The sequence below is a fragment of the Aplidium turbinatum genome, chromosome 2, assembly GCF_918807975.1.
Source record: "Aplidium turbinatum chromosome 2, kaAplTurb1.1, whole genome shotgun sequence".
In the NCBI taxonomy this organism is placed as follows: domain Eukaryota; kingdom Metazoa; phylum Chordata; class Ascidiacea; order Aplousobranchia; family Polyclinidae; genus Aplidium; species Aplidium turbinatum.
In genome coordinates this window covers 33,738,658-33,761,885 of record NC_137473.1, presented here as the reverse complement: position 1 = coordinate 33,761,885, position 23,228 = coordinate 33,738,658, and the positions used below count along the sequence as shown (strand labels likewise).

The following is a 23,228-nucleotide window of genomic DNA, read 5'->3' as shown; positions in this document are numbered from 1 at the left end:
CAGAATAAGGAGCCCCCAAAGTTGGAGCAAAATACGTAAAAATAACATCATAAGGTAGGCTACAAAGATGAAACTTGTATCATCATTTGGGACGCGTTCCACCGAGTTCGAAAAATCTTTTCGAAAAAACGGCAAAAATCGAGGAAGCGAAGGTCACTGGCAGCTGAGGTTGTTAATTTTCAACCGTATAGAAAGCGGAAACGGATGACAGAGCTCGTTTTTTTGGCTCTTGAGGATGAAAAGAGAATTGAAACGCACAAGGCTTTGCAAAACTTTTCTACGATTGATTCATTGTGGATGGTGTCCCTTGCCTTGGGTATTCCAAGGACACTTATGTGGGTCGGATGGAATGCAAAAGTATTCGATGATAACTTCTCAAGACAGAAGATCTCGTGCCTTCCGCAGATCAACCAGTCTCCCACCAGTCTGCAAGTGGTTGCTGAAACAATGAGAAGATCGTTGCAGATAGCAGATGAATGCCAGTAAGAGTAGGCTATATGTATGTTACATGCCATCTGGCTATTGCAAAACATGCCCTCATCATCAGCGCCCAGGAGCATAGTTTGACTGTGGATGTGGCGCTATATAAATATTGTTATTATTATTATCATTCAAGAGCAAGAAAGTCCAAAATATGACCGTTTGTTCATATTACTGGGTGGTTTCCACATTTGCATAGCGTTCTTTAAAGCTATGGGTAAGTACTTGGATGGTTCAGGTGGTCCATACATCCTAACAGAAGCTGGTATTCTTGCCGAAGGATCCCTTAACGGGTTTCTACGTGGTACTCATTACAATAGATGCAAACGAATACACGTTCTTTTCCGAGCAGCATTAGAAATCTTGCATTTTAATCAATTCTTGTTACAATGCCCTGCTCCTGAAAATCTAGACGAAGAACTACGTCGTTTATGTATTCGTCCATCCCAGTCAACGATTGGCTTTTTGGATGACGATGTTAAAGACTTTTTGAGTTCCTACCAAGAATTTTCAAGGAGAACCGAAACAGGAGAAAATGGCAAGACTGCCCAGTAGGCTACTGGTATGGATACTTAAAGCTTGTCAAGACGTACCTCCTCTTTGCTCGGAGTATTCATTCTACAAATCATCAGTTGTTTGTGCACTGCATAGGAGAGATGTCAAGCGTGTTCTTCATTTTCAACCATTCAAATTATGCAAGATGGATTTTGAGACTGCAGGATAACATGCTAAAAATGGAAAAAAAGCTCACCCTAGAATAAGTGATCTGTTTGAACAAGGCATCTTGTCCGTAAAAAGAACTGAAAAAAGCTTCTGTGGATGTGCTGTTGATCAAACTTTGGAGCAAACAATCAATGCAGAATCCGCCAATCGACTCACTGGGATTACGTCTTTCACCAATTCAATTGGTGCCAGACAGAGATGGGCACTTACCCACTTTATGCGCCGATCGATCCTTCACCACTTCTATGAAGATCTGGGGATGACATCAGCAAAGGAAGCATCATTTGACCTTCGTCCTTCAAGCATCGATAGAGATCGCAGACATTTGGATAAACTAACGCAAAAAATAAGCAGTGCAGTTAATCCATTTAGTGCAAGCCTCGATGTATCATTTCTATTCAATATTAGCACAGGAAAAGCAGTCGCTCCTGCCACTTCAAAATTTTTTTTGAATGTTTTTTAAAAAGGAACTGAAGATAGAACAAATTTATAAGTCAATGCCACGAGGACGCTAGCACCTTCAACAAGCCAATTATACTTGAAAACAAAATCTGCAAATTTGCTTCTGAAGCTGCCGTTGTGATAAGCATAACCCGCGAAGGCAAATTTTCTCAGTTGAGAATGGAACGCAATTTGATGGGAAGGCTTCTATGTTTAGCAGTAGATCACAAGGTAGACATGGAATAATTGTGTTTTTATTTGTGTTTTTATTTGCGCTCGTTGCGATAACATACAGTATACACTGTGATCACAGATGCGATACAATTGATACAAATTGATGCTGTCTTACCCCCTCACACCAGTACCACTGTCTTTGTGCCATATGGATGCAACGATGAAATCAACCCAAAAGTCAATGCTTTTGAAGGTTCTTGAAAAGAAAATTGAAAGTACAGATCCACCTTTTGTTGACTGTACGTTGATCGATGATATGTTTCTTCTTCACACTCTTAGAGATTTGCCGATGACGTTCGGAGGTGTTGCAAAGACGACTTTGAAGAAATTGTGCAGACACAGTGGGAAAACAATACACGTTGTTTTCGATAGAACTGTATCGCCGTCCATCAAAGATGCCGAGCGAGATCGCCGAGCAATTCATGGCTTCCGCGATCAGCAATACTTCATCGAAGGAGAAGCCATGAAACGACTTGTTACTGTAATTTTGCAGCCTCAATGAGGAATGACAACTTCAAGCAAGCATTGGTGCATTTTCTTGTTAATTCTTGGAAATCATATGAGTATTCCAGCTTCCTCGATTTAAAGATTCTTTATGCTACACTTGATGAAAAATGTTATGTTTATCGAAAAGATGGCGAAAAAATGTTGTGTGGTGAAGAGGAGTCTTTGTTATGCTACCACGAAGAAGCAGACACGCGCCTAATGTACCACATCGTCACCGCATGCCAACATGTGAAAAATGTGGTAGTCCGTTCTAATGACACGGATGTTCTGATTATAGGCTACTGTTAGGAAATTTGTCGTTCGTACAAAAAGACGTAAACATATGGATGAAAGTTGATGTACAGGCAAACAACACTCTGAGATATAGCCTATTGATGTATCAAAGCTTGCCTGTAGTTTATCTCCAGACATGCTTCGGTCGCTTCCCGGTTTTCATTGCTTTACAGGCTGTGATTATAGAGATGCTTTTTTGAGTAAAGGGAAGGCTGGACCCCTTAATATATTGGAGAAAAATGTGCATGCTCAACATGCCTTTGCTGCTTTGGGATATTCGAAAAATCTTGATGAAAACATTGAAAAAGGCATTGAAAAATTTGTGTGCCAGATGTATGGATGTAAAAGTGGTCAATGCGTTAATGAATTACGATTTAAAAAATTCATTGAGACATACAAACCGAAAGGTTCCAATCCATTGCGACGACTGAAAGGTTCAGATGGAAGCAACTTTCCCCCGTGCAAAGTTGTGCTCCATCAGAAAATACTCAGAGCGAATTACATTTGTGGCATTTGGAAACATGCTGCCGAAAAAGGAAGCTTATTCCATACACCAGTTGAAAGCGGCTGGCGTTTGGAAGATGGTAAATTCACTCCAGTTTGGTTTCATGGAGATCCAGTTCCGTCCACGCTGGACAACGTTCTGCAAAGTGAGAAGGGTTTGGACCAAGACGGAACAGAATCAGATGATGAAACAACAGAAACGGATGAATGTGACTTTTCTGAGGACTAACCTGCATACCTTTAATGAATAGATGTTTTTGCCTTTCTCCACCTCAAGCATAAATAAACTGTAGGCTATAGCCTACATAAGCAACTTTTTACCTTTATTCTTGTAAACATTGGGATAGAATATGATTTGAACTTATAACACTAGAACGGCCGAGGTGTCGAAATCGACACTTTTAGAAATTTAGTTCACTATTTTGGGCATTAATTGTTATCGCAACGTTTTCAAACTTTCAGTAGCTTTCCAATTATGCTTAAATTTTATAGTTCAGTATTATTTTTCTAAAAAATCTTTTTATGCTATCTACAATGTGCGAATATACCTCCAACGGCCGAGGTGTCGAAATCGACACCTCGTACAAATTTAATAAGATTTGTAAAGTATAAAAGATTTTCTGTGTGAAAAAACTAATTCAATAGTTTTCACACTTACTTATTGCGTTTCTCATGGTAATTTTTCAACACTCGGCTTGATGTGTGCTATCGCTTGGCTTGATTTTAGGTCATCCTACTGAGTTTAGAAATACCTGTCACAAATCTATCAGCGATTTGCAACAGATAAGTTTATTCATATTCGAGAGCCACTGGAAGGACTTGTTGCTAATTGCATCAACAATTACTGTACACTCCGGATTGGAGCCTACCAATCGATGAACAGCTATTTCCAATGGAAGACGGATGTCCTTTTATCGTGTTCATGCCAAACAAACCAGACAAGTTTGGCATGAAATTCTGGGTATTAGCCGAGGTTCATTCAAAATACGTATGCAATACAGAACCGTACTTATCGTACATCGGAGCTATTGAAAGAAAGCAACGAAATGGAAGGCTTCTCCCCGAGGATGTAGTGATCAAGATCACCACCAATTCACACAGACAAAGCGGGTACAACGTCACAACAGTTAACTTCTTTACTAGGGTGAATCTTGCTGGTTTACTACAGAAAAGAAATATAACCATTGTTGGAACAGTTCGAGCTAACAGTAAAGGACTGACAAAGGAGATGAGCAAGGGTGGAGGAGAAAGATTTTCCAGTAAATTCTTCTACAATTTAACGAACAGCTGCATGTTTGTAAACTATCTGTGCAAAAAAATGCAAATGTCCTTTCCACTATGCATGACAGCTCCAGTATCGATGCAACAGAGAAAAAGAAACCCTCTGTGATCCATTTTTATATCGAGAACAAAGTAGCAGTTGATGTGTTTGACCAAATGGCAAGAAAGTACACCACACGTGCAGCAAGTAAAAGATGGCTTCTTGCAGTTTGGACAAATATGCTAGATATTGCAGCTTTGAACTCTTGGATTATTTTTAGAAAACGTTCCAGCAGCAACATCAGCCGACGTGATTTTATCCTCCAGCTCCTTGAGAGCTCTTGAGAACTGCTCATGTGCTGAAACGCAAAGCGACACTGCAGAGAGAAGAAAAGCAGGGACGACTATCTAGAAAACGCGGAAAAATGTGCTGGATATTATTGCAAAAACAATACAGTTACCATTTGCGGCTACTGTCGAAAAGTGGGAAGTGTGATAATGGTGACTGGAAAGTTACAGAGTGCAAAGGCTGCACTGCGTAAAGTGTTTGTTGACTTGTTTGATTTTTTTTCTTCTCCTGAATAAGAAAACTTTGTGCTACTTTTATAATAATTATGTCTTCGCTTTGTTGAATTTTTAGATCATCGTACAGTATCAAGATACAGATACAGTCAAGCTTCGAACTGATCAAAACCTGGTAGCCTACGTCATAATTTTTGTCTAAAACCAACAAATGAACAGCGCAAATAGGTGACAAAAGTAATAAGTGCTTCAGATAGTTTTATCAATGTAAAATAAAACGAAATCTTACTGCTAATTTTGCGGAAAAATAAAGTTTTTGTGAAAAGTGTCGATTTCGACACCAGCGGCCGTTGGAGGTATACTTTTTTTTCGGCCGTTCTAGTGTTAATTTTACGGTTTCCACCAGAACTCACAAAACCACATGGAACAATGTGTTAGGATTGATCACTTCACATGGCTGCAAACCGGGCCAATGGTGCATAGCCTAGTCGAGAGAGATTATGCAGGAGGCATGCTTTTTCAAGAAGCCTTTTGACTTGATGAACAGGGCATAGCCTACGTTTTCAAATAGTTCAATGTGCATCTTTTCGTTCTAGTGTATAGTTTAACGTTTCTTTCGCACGCCGTTCCAGGTTTCGTTATTTTGTAGCGAGCAATCTTTTTATTCCTTTCAGCACAAATTACATGTTATTCAAGAATTCCGCTCAGTTGTTTAAATGAGACCATAGTGTGATTTGTTTCTGTTCAGTGTTTAGTCTGAGAAAAACTTAAATGTAGGTAGGCCTACGTACAATCAGGGGCGGATTAGCAAACTGAATTAGCCCGGGAAATTAAAAATAATAACGGTCCACTTCTATCAAAATAGATTTAGCATAAAAATGCTCGTTTCACAAACAATTTATTTCATTTCAGAAAAAGTCTTTCACCGGTAATATTATGTAGGCTATAAAATTAGACATTGTACGTATTTGTATAGCAAGCTTCGATTGGTAACTTGAATCATTGTCAGTGTTATTCAAACAAAGAATAAGGATATAGCGCTACGACTATTATATTTCAAATTAAACTTTCTTTTGTAAATAAAACAGGACAGTGACCCTCTGACCGGCCAACCGGGAACGTTCTCGAATTCCCAGTAGGCTAATGATTAGCCGCCAATCCACCCCTGCGTACAATATCTATTTTCATAGTGATAAATTTTAACCTAATAAGCAAATGTTATACTGTGTAGATATTATATCTTACATGCTTCGTTGATTTTCCGAAATAATTGCAGACGTTTTGAAATATATACGAGAGACACTTGGTTTTATACCTTATGATGTTAATTTTGTGAATTTTAAGGGTAATTCCCCAAAATGAGGTTAAGCTCCACCTTGGGGCCATAAGAAAAGTTGTTTCAAACTCAGTGGAACATGCCCCAACTGATGAAAGAAGTTCCATCTTTGCATCATATGATGTTATTTTTACGTATTTTGCCCCAAATTTGGGGGCTCCTTATTCGGGAATGCCCCACCTGAGGCGACCAAATTTTAATGTTCTGAAATCTATATGTGAGGTACTATCACCTACACTTGGTTTCATCCATGTACCTTATGATGTTAATTTTGTGAATTTTTTGGGGTTGTACCCCGAAACTGAGGTTAAGCTCATATAGCCATACATATAGCCTACTCTTACTGGCATTCATCTGCTATCTGCAACGATCTTCTCATTGTTTCAGCAACCACTTGCAGACTGGTGGGAGACTGGTTGATCTGCGGAAGGCACGAGATCTTCTGTCTTGGGAAGTTATCATCGAATACTTTTGCATTCCATCCGACCCACATAGGTGTCCTTGGAATACCCAAGGCAAGGGACACCATCCACAATGAATCAATCGTAGAAAAGTTTTGCAAAGCCTTGTGCGTTTCAATTCTCTTTTCATCGTCAAAAGCCAAAAAAACGAGCTCTGTCATCCGTTTCCGCTTTCTATACGGTTGAAGATCTACAACATCAGCTGCCAGTGACCTTCGCTTCCTCGATTTTTGCCGTTTTTTCGAAAAGATTTTTCGAACTCGGTGGAACGCGTCCCAAATGATGATACAAGTTTCATCTTTGTAGCCTACCTTATGATGTTATTTTTACGTATTTTGCCCCAACTTTGGGGCTTCTTATTCTGGAATGCCCCACCTGAGGCTACCAAATTTTAATGTTCTGCAATCTATATGTGAGGTACTATCACCTACACTTGGTTTCATCCATGTACCTTATGATATTAATTTTCTGAATTTTAGGGGTTAGCCCAGACATGGGCAAACTACGGCCCGCGGGCCAAATCCGGCCCGCCGGCTCTTGTATTCTGGCCCGCCGGATGTTATCGACATGTTGCAAGTTTTATTATTGTGAAGTTTCAATAGGAGGATTAGATACCTCTTGTCTCTAAATAGCGATACAATGTAGAATGTAGAGCATTATGATGTCACAGGTACATTTGTGCGTCGCTTGACGCAACAGTGCTTTCTGCTTTTAACCAGTAATGTCTCGTTCTGTTGCTCAACACAACAAACAGTTTACCAGCCTCATTTTTTTAAAAAAATGAGGCTGGTAAACTGTTTGTTGTGTTGAGCAACAGAACGAGACTATAGATAAGAGACAGTCAACCGCTTCAAGTGGACAGTTTGCTGGGAGGTTCACTAAAAACAGAAAGTTTTATTAGTCAATTTAACCAGTAATGTACCATATTTCTTAGTTTAGTGTTTTTATCAACAGTTTCGTCAGTGTGGAATGCTAAGCGAAATAGACATTGCTAAGTTGTTAATAAATTATATTGTTAAAATGAGTGCAGCGAAGAAGCGTAAAGTCGATAGTGAGCGCAGAGTGTTCAAAAAGGAGTGGACGACGAAATACTTTTTTACCGAAGTGGGATCAACTGCGGTATGCCTTATTTGCCAAAAAAACGTTGCTGTTTTGAAAGAATACAACATCCGCCGCCATTTTGACACCAATCATGCAAACCATCATAGCAGCCTGTCAACTCAGCAAAGAAAGGACGTTTCTCAGAGATTAGTGGCAAATTTTCGGATTCAGCAAAGCACTCTTTTTCAGCAGAGTGCAGTTTCTGAGTCAATCACCAAGGCAAGTTTTTTACTGGCTTTCAAAATAGCACAAGCAAGCAAACCATTTTCCGATGGAGAATTTATCAAGCAGTGCATGGTAGAGACAGCAAGTCTCTTGTGTCCAGATGCAAAAAGCAAATATGAACAAATCAGTTTATCACGCAGAACTGTAACTCGCCGTATAGAACAAATTGATGAGCACTTAGCTAACGAGTTGAAAGGAAAAGCAGATTCTTTTGTATTTTATTCGTTAGCGCTGGACGAAAGTAATGACGTAAGAGACACGGCACAGCTTTTGATTTTCGTCAGAGGAATTAATGACAAGTTTGAGATAATAGAAGAACTTTTAGCAATGGAGTCGTTAAAAGGGACTACTCGAGGAGAGGACCTTTTTCTTAAAGTCACTAGTGTGATCGACAGGTTTAAATTACCATGGAACAAACTTACGAATGTCACCACTGATGGATCACCAAATTTGACAGGAAAAAATGTTGGACTGCTAAAAAGACTTCAAGATAAGATGAATGAGGAAAATGCTGGGGTGGATATAACTTTTTTGCACTGCATTATCCATCAGGAAGCCCTGTGTAAATCTGTACTGCAGCTCAATCATGTAGTGAAGGCAGTAGTAAAACTGATCAACTACATAAAAGGGAGAGGACTTCACCATCGCCAATTTATCAAGTTTCTTGAGGAAATTGATTCTGATCACCAGGACTTGCTTTATCATTCTCATGTGCGCTGGTTAAGCTTGGGTAAAGCATGTAAACGAGTCTGGAACCTTAAAGAGGCAATTACCTCATTTTTGAAGTCAATCGGGAAAGCTGATGAATTTCCTGAGCTGGAGGACAGAGATTGGCTCTGTGATTTTGCTTTTTCTGTCGATATATTAACACATATGAATGAGCTGAATGCAAAGCTGCAAGGGAAAGAACTCTTCGCTCACGATATGTACACAAGCGTTACGGCTTTCAAATCAAAATTGGCTTTATTCTCAGCACAAATGTCCAACAATTCTTTTGTTCATTTCCCCACATTACTGACGATGAAAGAAGCCCCTAAACATGCAAATAAATACAGCAAATCATTAAATGATTTGCACCACGAATTTTGCCGTAGATTTCTTGATTTCGAAAAACTCCAAAAACCATTTCAGATTATTTCGGCTCCACTTTCACAAGTCGCTGCAACAGCACCACAAGAACTGCAGTTGGAATTGATCGATCTTCAGAGTGACTACGTTTTAAAGGAGAAATTCGAAGCCCTGAAGCTAAATGAGTTTTACGCATCGCTAAGCAACACCAGATTTCCAGAAATTCGAAAGGTGGCACAAAAAATGCTGGTATTGTTTGGTTCCACATATATTTGTGAACAGACGTTCAGCTTGATGAATTTTAACAAATCTAGCCACAGGTCTCAGCTGAGTGATGCGCACCTCAAATCTATCCTGACTATCGCCACAACCAAAATGATGCCAAATTTCGATGCTTTGGCAAAAAATAAAGCTTGACAATCCTGTCAGACGTCGTATTTAAATTCGATTTTGTTTTTTGGTTGTATTTTTCAGTTATTTGTTAATTTAATCTTCCGTTTTTTTTGTCCCTTTGTTATTCGTGTGACAAACTATATGTAAGTGGCGGCTCGATCACTTGGCCCGCCAGTCTAAGAACAAAATAATTTTGGCCCCTAATTCAAAAAGTGTGCCCACCCCTGGGTTAGCCTATACCCCGAAATGAGGTTAAGCTCCACCTTGGGACCATAAGAAAAGTTGTTTCGAACTCAGTGGAACATGCCCTAACTGGTGATACAAGTTCCATCTTTGTACCTTACGATGTTATTTTTACGTATTTTTGCCCCAATTTTGGAGGCCCCTTATTTGGGAATGCCGCACCTGGGGCACCCAGATCGACTTGTTCCAAAATCTACAAGTGAAGGCATAAAATCTGGCGTAAGTTTTGTTCTTGTACTTTATGATGTTTTTTGACCCCCAAAATGTTTTTTTTACCGGGCCGTAGCCTCCAAACTCCCCAGCAGTGAAACCTCGGATGTGGGTTTCTAAACATCTCACCGTGGGGCACTGGGGCAAGTTTGATAAAACACTCAAACCTTTTGTACCGTACCTTATGATGTTACAAATACGTCACGGGCTGCCGGACTAATAGTTTGTGATGTGTTTTTTATATCAAGTGATTTATAAAGAATATATATTTTGCTACTTTTAATACTACAAAGATACACAGTACACACATTCAATGATGAATTAGATCAGCTTTGTCCAACTTCTTTTCACCGCGGCCAAATTTTTTTTTTTTTTTCTTGCGGACCAATGTTTTTAAATAACGATTCATAGGCTTATTGCTGTTAAATTATACATAGCCTATGGCATATATTTAGTACCGTACTCTTTAAAACCTCTACAGTTTGTTCTACCTAAAAGGGGATCATCTTTAACTTTATCAACTTTAGGATTTAATTTTAGACAATAGCGTTGGTATCCACGAGAATCGTAGTTGTGGCCATGCGAACGCAAGCGTAAAGAGCCTCGTTTCCAAGTTGATTTCGATTTTTGGTTTTAATATTGTTCATTGCCGAAAACATACATTCGCAAATGTATGTAGGCTACTTCCAAACATCGAGTGGCCTACAGGTTCAAAACAGCATCTTTTAAAAGGGGAAACTTCTTTTTTCACATTGACTTCCAAAAGCTTGCAGGATTTTCCATTTTATTTGACAGCAAAAACGAATCGTTCTGAAGTTCACGTAATTGAAGTTGAAGCTCTGGGCCTGGGGGCTGTGTAGCCTACTAACTCTCACGCCCATGGGAAAAGTTTTTGAACAAAGTGGTATTGTTATGCATCACAAAGGATCATTCACAAAGTTTTTTTTGTCAATTACAATAACAAAGAAACAAAAATTGAAATGATGTTGCTAGATTAGGCTAAGCAGTGGTTCTCAAACTTTTTTTAAAAAATTGTTGAACGGTCCCCTTGCAATTTTTTCAACAACTTACGGTCCTCCAAAACTTAAGGCAGATTAGCGTAAAAACGGTAAATAATAATTTATTTGTTACATGCAACTAAAATGCACACGTCAATAAAATGGGTGCACCTGCTTGGGTGTTGTCAGTTCTATGTTATGTTCCGTTTGGTGCCACATGATCTTGATATTATGCATTATATCCAACAAGTTTTGAGCTAGGTATCAATGTGACATTGACTTCTGTATCTTTGAAACCACCTGCGACAAAATGTTTTCCGATACCTCAGATATTCTCCTACTCACAGTGTCATTTGACAGAGACACTTGCTTCAGCTGCTGTATTTTCCTTCCATTGATCACCAGTGCTATCAAATCTTGACTTAACTAAACTAATAGCTTGCCGTTTAAAAAAGTTGCATCTTTGTTTTGAAAATCTGGATGATGTGTCACCAAATGTCTTTTCAGCTTGCTTGCTACGTTTTAGAGTAGAACTTTCTAAAACTTTACAGAATAGTATAGCCTATACGCACTGCGGCTTTTCTTCTCCAGAATGTATCACAGTGAAACCAAATTGAATATAGGAATTATTGAATCTTAATTTTTTTTCGAGGCTGAGCCATTTTTACTTTTTGTATTCAAACTTAAGTTAAAAATTCAATTAGATACCGCTATCAACGACGCACTGCGTACTGTGACTGGATGCCTGCGTCCCACTCCAACAGACTGCCTACCAGTGACGATCGGTGAGGGAAAGCAAGGAAAGCAGTGCTTACCTGAGCGAAAACTATGCAAAGTATAATGACTGAATTCTAGGTTTAACTTCTTATTATTTTTATCATGTCTATTTTAACTTGAAAATTACTGTATTCGTGACTAGAATTACTCGTAACGCTTGTGAGTAGTTTAAATCCTCACCAAACCGCATGTCTTGCCTATAAATGCCAATTAACGCAAACGCTTTTGTCAGAAACAATCACTGAGGCTCCAAGGTAAGCAACTATCAAAGTTGCTTACCCAGATTCAAAAATGTCAAAAAACGCCTTCGTTTTATCCAATCATCACTAGTTTTGCAAAACGTCACCAGCTGCTTAGCCAATCAGATGTGTTATAATGAGACCAGGTGAGTCTTGCTTTCCCAGTGACGTCAATGCATACATTCGCTAGAGCGGCTAGACTAACTCGTCAGAATGGTGTCTCGTCACGGTACACAGCACAAGCATCATAATGCCGAAATAAGTGTTGCTGTTTTTTGATGTCTCCTCGCCATGTACTGTACTTTAGCCTACTGTACTAGCTTTCATAGTCATGCCTTGCCCTTTTTACAGCGTTGATGTAACGTTACTTCGCCAATGAACGTTCAGGTGCGGATGCAATATTTAGTTTGTTAAGCTTCTATACGCAGGAGGCAAACTTATCCAGCTTTTTGTACAAATTGCTTGCGGTTGTAATGTTTAGACCTAAGTGTTAGTTTTTGTAGTGTAGGCCTAACTGAATATCTCAGAATGAACATTCATGACGAATTAAATATTTAGACAACTATTATTCCACGTCTAACACTGGATTTTGGTCCTGCAACGTTAAAATTAAGATTGTTCATGACTTCTAAACATTAAATGGATGTATGATCACGACATAAGCGAAGCACAATTTGACAGATTTTTATGTTTGATTTGTTTTGAAAATGCTCTCAGAGCGCACCAAATTGGAAGTGTTTTTCAAAATTTTCTGGGGGAGGCCCCCCAGACCCCCCGCTGGATGTGTTGCCTTCGGCAACACGCCTTCTGGCTTCGCCCGACGGTTACGCCCTTCGTGCCTAGGCCTACTACCTTGCTGCAGCATATTTACAAGTTGCTTTCCCAACGGTTTAAGCCACCGAACGTCACTGCTGCCTACCCATCCTAGCAGGCATCCAACCCGCTGAGCTACGCGGTAAAGGAGCCACGATTTCTCTCGCTCGCCGCGCTTTGGACCCCGACCATCTCCTCCATGCAACATTTAAGAGACCACCACCTATAAAGCAGCGGCTGAAATCAAGACGCCCCTTTGTGCCTGCCACACAACAACTACTTAAGAAGGCAGAAGAACTTGGTTTAAGTGCGGCACACTGGACGAACCATATGTGGAACACGGAGTGGCAAAATCACACCTCCGGGGGGGACCTCCGTGACTTCATACCCGACGCCGATCCCCGTCCACCAGGGATGTCCCTCGCAAGGCTTGCGTGGGTCAGGCTTAACCGCCTGCAAACTGGCGTCGGCCGCTTTCGTTCGGACATGCACAAGTGGGGCCTGGCTCCTTCATCAGAATGCGAGTGTGGTGCCACTGAACAGACCGCAGACCATGTCATCCACCACTGCCTAATCCACCGGCCTCCACACGGTGCGCATGGTCTGAGGGTCCTGGACGACGAGACTGTTGAGTGGCTGAAGATTTCCTGCCCTCCAATCTAGCCTGGAAAGATTGCTCATACGCCATCATCACCAATTAGTAAAGTTAAAAGTTATTAAGACTAAGGCTAAAAAGGCCAAAAGTTCGGAAAAGCATTAAATTCAAAACTTAAATCAGTAAAAATAACCAGCCTTAATCAATTTCGTCTTCTGGTACCTCCTTTTTAGTCAAGTTTATTTCGTAATTACGTTCTTGATCTGGTAAACACGAGTGTTGTAGGAGTACGTCACCACTGTGCACTCCTTGATGTCACAAAGGTGATAGAAACAAAACAAAGGCTATCACAATGAAACGAAAGGCCAGGCTTAAAAAACTGTGTGTAGGGATGCCAAACCAGCTTACTAAAATATATCTTTTAAGTTTGGTTTGGAAAATAAGTTGCCTGAAAATTTTTGCTTTAAACAAAATTTTTCTTTTTCGGGATCGTGTTAATTTTTTTGGAAGGTGCTTCGCGGTCCCATAAAATTGTCTCGCGGACCCCAAAAGGACCGCGGACCCCAGTTTGAGAACCACTGGGCTAAAGCAAAGCTGACTATTTTCAGTTCGAGAGCCAAAAAAATGGAACTTGCAGGCCGAGTTTGGCCTGCGGGCCTGCAGTTGGACCACGCTAAGTTAGATGTTTAGTTGCTCTGTCATTATGTCTAGAAAGCCTGAGTTCGATTTTAGACCAAGTCATTCAAGGTAGCCTATATACTTTTAAATTGATGGCAATTTTGCTTTCACTTGAAAGCAGATTAAAGTGCCTCTGACAGGTAAATAAATTCGCTAAATTTACCTAAGATACCAAAAAGATGACACTAACAAACTTCCCTGACCAGCAAATTGTAAAAAATATCAACAGGCTACTAAGTTACACGCTTGCAAACTTTCGTTGACATCGGCGAATCTGGCATTCATTCAATTGCGAAAACAAAAACGGCAACACCGCTGTGACGTCACAGTAAGCGGGAAGGATACATTCTTTCTCTGTGATGACTTGGTAAAGTATGGTACGGCTACTGCAAAACGTGAATGTGTGGGGCTCTGTTGGTCTAAAGCATGTGCAAGTTAAGAATTACCGAAATGAAAAAGTGAACTTATTATTACTATCAGGTTTCGATCAAATAGGTTGAGTTTACTTTTATCAAACAGCATCTCAATTCAATTGAAATTGCAGTTTCATAGGGCTACAATTTTCATACTTTTTTATTTGTCCTAATCTGGCTATAGCCATTTGCAGCGTAACAACAGTAACTCACAAACAGTAGGCTACCTTTAATTTATGGTTGAGGCAATGCCTACAAATTGCTGTTTATGTGACATTGTCAGTGACAAAGACCGTGTGCTTTCTTTTCCCACTTTCCCACAAAACAAGGTACTGAGAAGAAAATCATCAAAGTTTTCTTCAAGTGTTCGAAAGCGGGATGGGCCATTCAAAACTAGTCGTATATGTTCACTTCCTGAAGATGATTTTGTTAATACCACTAAAGTAAAAATGCCTACAAGCATGTGTTGGAGTGTAGCCTATACTACAAGGTGATGCTCTCGGAAGCAACAATCGGATTGTGATGCCGTCATGCATTGTTTGGCGAATCCGAAACAATTTTCCAGATCCAGATGGCCGTTACACAGGATTTCAATGGCCAACTGAAGGCACATTATGAGAGAGAAAGAGAACTTTTATTTATTTTTGAATAGTGATGATGAATTAAATATGAAGGATGATTCGTACAATTTCTTCATTTTTCACTTAAAGTATATTTTAGGTTTTGTAGGAACGTATCCAGTACAGTTTTATTAAACTGCAAAAAACAATAAATCTTCGAAAAAAGCAACCGCTTGTACCAACTCCGACCAAACTGTGATCCACCAATTACATCTAGGAAGCGTTTGTTTCATCCGTTGCTAACGACGTCCACTTAGGATGACGTAATACCACCAAAGTCGTCCCAGAGCAGTGAAATATGGAGTTTCGCCTGTGGTGGCGCTGCGGAGCAGTCGTTTGATTAAATTACGCCCTAACCAGTCGAGCTACGAGGTTAAGATTAAAAAGTTCGCTAAGTGTAATTCTGCGCTAGGAAATGCTTTAAAAAGTTACTATACTTGGATCCAACCTGTCAGGGGCACTTTAAGTAAAGGACTGGAATGTTGGGATCTCGGGGTTTGTAACTTGAGTCTGAAGGAGTAACTTGAGTTCTGGGCTGAATTGACTTTTAGAGAAGATAGAAACACAATCTTGGATTCCATATTAGGGTCTTTGAAGATGGCAAGTTCAATAGTGTTACTTTCAAAACCATCTGAGGTCATTTTCAAGGTCAAAATATTATATTTTAAGGTTAAATTACAGAATTTTGGTCATTTTTGCCCATTTTTGCGTCTGAATCGTAAAGCAAAACTGTTTGAAAGAAGTCTGTGACGAAATATGCTATTATTCAATTCAATTTAATTTATTTTTCTTTGTCGGAAAACAACAGCAATGATAAAGTTACAAATAATGAACGGGAACAAAATCAACAAAAGGAAAAGGTGGCAAAACTACAAAAGTTTAAAACGTGCATGCGATGTAAATTTAAAGGTTACGTACACGAAAGTAAATTAAGCATGGCTATCAAACCTAGGGCATTACTGGAAAAATTTTTATTTTGACCTAAAAATAAATTTTTTGACTTTATTTTTTATTTTTTTTTGACCTAACGAAATTGCTTATTTGTAGAAGCCACAGTTTTTCCTTGAATCGATACCAGTTATCCAAACATAGTTTTTTGTCGATTTAGACCCAAAAGTGTTCAATAAAAGGGGCTTGTTCAATAAAAGTTTGCCTTGATTGCAATGCTTGTTGTCGCTCCAATCCAGCTTGATGGTGTTTACTTTTCCTGTGACTTTCAACAAAATACTTTTTATCGCACGTCTCAATAAACTCGCAAGAATTTACCTTAAATCACCCCCGGGAGTTGCATTAAATTCACCAGGAAAATCTCGACAAATCTGTCTAACTTTTGCTGAAGACGATTTAGCTTGCTTAGACATTTTTGTATTACAGAATGTCAGTAAGCTAATCCTAAAATCCAAACTGTTGAACTTCGAAAAGACCACGTTTGTAAAAAAGTGTTTTTTAAGAATTATTTAAATACGTAACAATAAATAAACAATGAACAATTTGCGATAAAAGTTACTGCTGATCCAAATGTGCATTGTGACATATTTCCTGCTTTTATGGGTTAATATGGTTTAATTGTGTCGCAGTTCCTGATTTACAATGCTTCTACAAGGATTTTGACAAAAATTACTCTCAAGAAACACAAAAAGTTTGTCAAAAAGCTTTAATTTGACCAATTTTGAGTTTATTGAAAACTTTGACTTTATTGTCAATTTTGACTTTATTTTGACCTATAGATTTCTTAGAAACAGTCCCCTTGGTGCTGAAAACAACTTTATTCTTTGTTTCGTGGTCAGATGAGGTACTTAAAACATTTTGACTTGTTTGACTTTTGCGGGCCCTAGCTATTACATAAACATCATATGTATTTCTCAACACTATGGCTATTATCTAAAGAAGTCTATGATTACAATATAATACACAAATTGACAATACATAACAAGATGTCACCATAATAGACAATGTCTATCACTAGTTGGAAAGCTTTTCTTGCCTCCTGAGGCATCTCAAAGACTTTTCTTTGTCACTTACATTGAGGACATTGACCGTTTGTCCAGTAGCATCAGTTTTTAATAGGTACATTTGGTAATCTTTTATGGCATTAAAGCCATAGCGAAATATTAGGAACTGATTTGAACACAAAAGTGGTCAAAATCTTGGATCTTGTCTGTAGCCTCTTCAGCTGCTTGCACCTTTTCAGCTCTTTCTTCTGCCGTAGATGGTGACATTGGGCGTTGGGCTGATGTCACCTGCTTCAAAGCTGATTTTGGTACTTCAGGAAATATTGAAGGCGGCTCTTTGGGTCGTTTGCTGCCCTAATTGACACCCATTCACAGTTTAAATGTGTCTCACAAACATAGCCTATATCACTTTCAAGCGCCTCAAGCTTTCTTTCGCATGTGGCATTGCCAATATCCATCTTTCCCTCTCCTCAGGATCTTTTGGGAAGGATATGACCTTTATATAAGGCGCCCCTTCATTTGCAACGACGTGGCATATTGTCACCAAAACAGAAAACAACACAAACACCTACGAAAACACCAGCCATACAGTTTATGAAAGAAAAATAAGCAAAATGTACATTACTAACCGTTGACAAATATCAACCAATATGAGATATTATCCTATAATTCAGCAATAACAAATGAAAATAACGCGTTAAAATACGTCGAAAATACGTAGATCATGCGCAATAAAATTTTGTCATTAAGTAGACTAAGCCTTTTCCAAGTGCCTTTAACCATGCGTTTAACACAAAGCAAGAGCCAAATTTACAAATTAACAATCAATTTGTACTCACATGAAGCAATCTAGCTGCTTATACGAATTCTACAAATTTCGACTTACTAAATAAGTCCGAACTGGCTGACAAAACGTTGTCACAAATCCAAGTACATAAATGAACAGAATTCTTGCCCGCCATTTGGCTACAAACTGATAATATCTCAGGCACAAGCGCGCTTATTTAAGATAATTTTTTATTTGTTTTGAAATTCCCAAGTTACAATAAAAAAGCAACAAATCGAAAACAATATTTTCGATGAAATCATAGAATATTGTTTCTGTACGCGATAAACTAAATCCCAAAGGGCTATGATTTCAGTAAATTGTTACGTCACAAAAGTTTGGAACCACAATGTTTTGCAAGGGCGTATGAAATCACCAAAATATTTCCCAAAATAAATAATATTTCCTGTTTTTTTTATATTGCTTCAAACCAAGTAACTTTCCATTTAATTAATTGCAGCTGACAAATCGTCAGGAGAAACCTCTATCTACCGCTAAAATAGAGCATTTATCAATATATCACCATTCGTAAACACGTGAACTTCAAAGAACTTAGGCAGTGTAGAGAAAATATCTTACACAATAGATGCAGTAAATCAAATGTAGTTATTACTATCTGAAGCCTTTACAAATTGTTTCACCTAACGGATCATCAGAAGGTCTGCAAAAACATGTAAACAGTAAAGAATCGATAATTCTGAAAAGATATTAAATATTACAACTGTAATTTAATCTGCCAAAAAAAATCTCTAAACCTGTACTTCCTGAGGAGATATTAAATATTACAACTGTAATTTAATCTGCAAAAAAAACCTCTAAACCTGAATTCCTGAAAAGATATTAAATATTATAACCGTAATCCAATCTGCAGAAAAAAACTCCAGAATTACTAAGGACAGCCTCCATCCGCCACGATAAAGTTTCAATCAATTTGTCCCAATGGAAACCAAGCAACATGATGGCAACATCTATGACATCACAAAGAAGCAAAATGCTTGTTATGATCGGCGCATCCTGTAGTAATCTGAACAGAATGAACAAAAATTGTTTTTAAACCTGTAAAAATTAAATGAGATTTACAACCTGTAAAAATGAAATGAAATTCAATTTTTTCAAAATTATAACCTGTAAAAATCCCAAGGAATTGTGATGATGTAACCTGTAGTGTCCTGAACAAATGAAATAAAATCTGTTTATAAACCTGTAAAAATTAAATGAGATTTATAGCCTGTAAAAATCAAATGAAATTGAAAAAAACCTGTGAAAATCAAAAGGAATTTATTTTATTTTGAAGTACTTGAGCTTAAATTTGTTTCTATGACGACATTTGCCGACCAGTTCCGAACGCTTGTTCAAAAGGTGGCCACTATCAGCCTTCAGAATGGCCAGCTTTTCAGCCAAACATAGGCCACAATTGTTACGACCACCACCACCATAAGGCCGAGCACAGCTGTGGATGGACCAAGTTATTTTAGGATCAACACCCTTGTCCTTAAGGTCCCAAACTGCCTTAGATAGTTCGGTACTGTTTCGTTTAGACCTATCCATGAAGGTACATTTATGGTTGGAAAAACGTTTTTTAAAAGTAGTTTCGCAACAACCAATGTAATTAAGAACCTTCGGGCTGTTATCAATGGTAGCTTTGTAAACAATGGCCTTCTGCAAGCATTGCCCATTCAAAGGACATTCTGGCCTCACCCTACAATTGCAACCAGGCTGCGATGGTATATTATCAGCCTGCAATATTGCTTTATTGTGGGAGGATATGACGCTTGCAACATTCGGAGTACAACTGTAGCTCAGCTTAATAGTATTACGGTTGAATATTTTGTGCAATCTATGATGGGGTGGAAAGTGTATGGAAACAAGTTTGAAAAATTCCTTACCAATATTGCTCTCAACCTGCAAGCTGAAAGGAGGGTTAAACCATAAAATTTTCCGGCTCCTTTTCCTAGATGTTCGTAAGTTATTAGCCGGGTTGTAGCAAACTCTCTCCGCAAAACCACTTTTCAAAAGGGCATCGTTATAAACAGATGCGGTCTTATCAAATTCATTTTGGTCAAATGATGTGGCGGACAATCGCTTTGAAATCATAGTCGGGATTTGTCTCTTAATGTTGGGTGGGTGATTGGACTGGGCATGGATGTAAATTGGATCATTATTGGGTTTTCTATAAGGCCAGAATTTACCAGATAGCAAATTCAAAGTGACGTCAAGAAAATCAGTTTCAATTAGACCAGTATCCACAGTAATATTTAAGCCATGTTGTTTAAATAATTGAATGACATTCTTTCTCAAACGATCAATCTTAGGGCCGGATAAATTACGCAAAATAGCCAGACCATCATCACGATATAAGCCAAGCATGTCTCTGTCAACAATAGCAGAAAGTTCGTTCAAAAGAAACAAGCCGACCAACTCACAAATCTCAGCACCATCAAATGAGCCCATTGTAACGTCAAACAAACCATCTTTCTTAGCCCAAGTTTCACCACCATCAAAAAGCAACGATTTCCAAGCATGGAAAATTGTTTGTATGATACAATCATCCAAATCCATAAATGGTTTGGCAAACTCAATTGCTTTACACAAAAGTTCCTCCGTAATGGATGGATAAAAATCAACAATGTCAAATTTCATAAAGGTGCATTGACGTTTAGATGGAATAGCCTTAAACCAGGATAACACAGAGTCTGTGTTTTTCCATTGATTCAGTCGTGATGCATCACGGATGGTTACGTTAATAGAGTCCAAGTAAATAAATCAATAGTTTTTTTTCAAGTCTAAACCTTAAACCATTTGACCAAGTAAACACTAACAATAGTATTTCAAATTTTTTTTAATATAATTTATGTTGTGTAAAAAAAAAAAAAAAAAAAAAATTTGAAATACTATTGTTAGTGTTTACTTGGTCAAATGGTTTAAGGTTTAGACTTGAAAAAAAACTATTGATTTATTTTCTTAATGATTGCTTTCTGTGTTAGGTTGATCGCCCGTTTGAGGAAGTGTCATAGTACCTGATCACCTTTACCAGTTAGTTTTTCTCACTTTTGATAGAGTCCAAGTATTGTTTACTTATACGGCCAATCTGGGACTTGGAAGGGTTAATCAACCTGCATTTAGGGTTCGATGTAAAATTTGGTTTATGATCTTTTAGCGTAATAAACGCTGGGTTGCTTGATACTTTTTCAACCCGATCATCAACCTTTAACGCCTTGGCAATCTTTTTAGCCTCAGTATTGATCGTGTCACTGATAGCAGGATTCACCTTTTTGTATTTTGCCGATACATTATCATTAAGCAATTTTTTATAATCCTGGGTTTTAACTTTGTATAAGTTAGTAGTTTTATCTGCTGATATCAACAGATCAGTAGAGTTAATAATATTCTTAATGTCATTAGTTAGTTTTCTCTGAAAAGAATTGTAAATGGGTTTGAACTTAATATTACGAACCATCTCGTATAAACCATTCTCAAATGGTATCAAAGCACCATGCTGTGGAGGTGTTCTTTCAGTCGTAAAGCCAAAGTTATTAAAATGCTCAGACTGAGAAACATCCTGCTGGTTAAGATCGAAAAAATAGGCCTTCCAACGTAAACGTTTAATAAAATTTTCAATCTTACCTAACATCGTCTTCAAATATCGATCTTTACTTGGAATAGCAATGTTTTTTAAAGAATAACCGTAGTTAATCTTTTCCAAATTCATAATAACTGGATAGTAGCATCAAACGAAAGTGCTCAACTACAGTAGATCAGTGCTAGGAGCAATATTAAAACAATGAAAACTATTAATACTACAAAAAGTGCTCAATGCCAAGCAAAAAGGCAAAGCAGAGCGAATTAAATCAAATGTAGTGTAGTAGTAAACAGTAAATTCTTTACTGTTTACATGTTTTTGCAGACCTTCTGATGATCCGTTAGGTGAAACAATTTGTAAAGGCTTCAGATAGTAATAACTACATTTGATTTAATTCGCTCTGCTTTGCCTTTTTGCTTGGCATTGAGCACTTTTTGTAGTATTAATAGTTTTCATTGTTTCAATAGATGCAGTATGTGCACAATATCATATTTCGTCACAGACTTCTTTATAGCTTCTCTAGAAATCGTTTTAGCTAGGACTCGTTAATCATTCAGACTCAGGTTACCATGTGCTCTATCCAAGGGGGGGGTAGGGCTACCATATGTCCTCTTTTAGGAGGATTTGTCCTCTTTTTTCATAAAAAGTGAATTGTCCTCCGAGGACACTTGAAAATGCTCAAATGTCCTCTTTTTTGCATTGCTATTATTTTCAACAGGGTTTTATTTTTTTGTGATGTTTGATCAAAACTAAATAGCTCACTGGTTACTCGCCCGGCTCAAGATCACAACAAGCGCTGGTTCGACTCTCGGGGTGTGCGCTTGAGCAACGCATTTCAGGACTGCTCGCCATTCAGCGGCGCCTAATGAATGGAATAATTCCCCAGCAACAAGACTTCAACAATCGGAAACTTCACTCTGCCAATCTCGGTAACCGGCCCTGCGTCAAGAGCCTCTACAAGTAGGCTATGCAAAACTACCAGGAATAACCAATCAAGGCTTTGTCAGTCCGAGGATAAAGATTCAAAATCAACCAAACCAACCAACCAAGGCTAAGCAACGATACCAAAAAGGTCAATAGGCTACAAACGAATTTATTTTCACACGAGTCAGTTCAATCATAACAGCTAAAAATCGATTTCAATCAGCTATAGTAGCTAGAAAAAAAGGAAGTAGGCCTATAAAAAGTATGTTTTCTGTGAGCTGTGATAGAAGTAGGCTCGCCTTGTTTAAGAAAAGTGTTTATTGACTTTGAAGTTGACAATATATTGCTTGCTGTGGGCAGTGATGGGCATTATCGGCAATAATTTATCGGCGATAATTATCGGCGATAAATTTTTATCGCTTATCGTTATCGCTCAATTATTTTTTCAGTTATCGTTTATCGTTATCGCCAAAGGCAATATTTGATTATCGCCGATAATTAATCGCCGATAAATTTTATTTCGGATCAACGCACAAGTGGAAAGACCATGAAAAGTAACATTTTTATTAGCCACCTAGTTAATGAAACTAAAATTAAAACCAGTTCTTCTTCAGTGCCTGAAGTGTATGTGCACAGGTCGTTGTCAAGGGAGGGGGCACGCCCCCTGCAGCGACGGCCCTGACAACTCAATAATTTTTAGAGTTGCAAATTGCAATGCAATGAAATGCATTCAACCTCTTGTTGTTTTGCTGCAATCAGCAATCGCGAGTGAATTTTACAATTAAAATGTAAGCGCACAGACAGCACAGATTCCTTTGAAGCGAAGCGAAAG

At 38.4% G+C, this 23,228-nt stretch overlaps 1 protein-coding gene across 2 annotated transcripts in view; it reads left to right on the top strand.

Moving 5' to 3' along the window:
- The window catches only part of LOC145764542 (prominin-1-A-like), an 88,525-nt gene that overhangs the window by 7,279 nt on the left and 58,018 nt on the right, over positions 1-23,228 (top strand). The window lies entirely within an intron of this gene.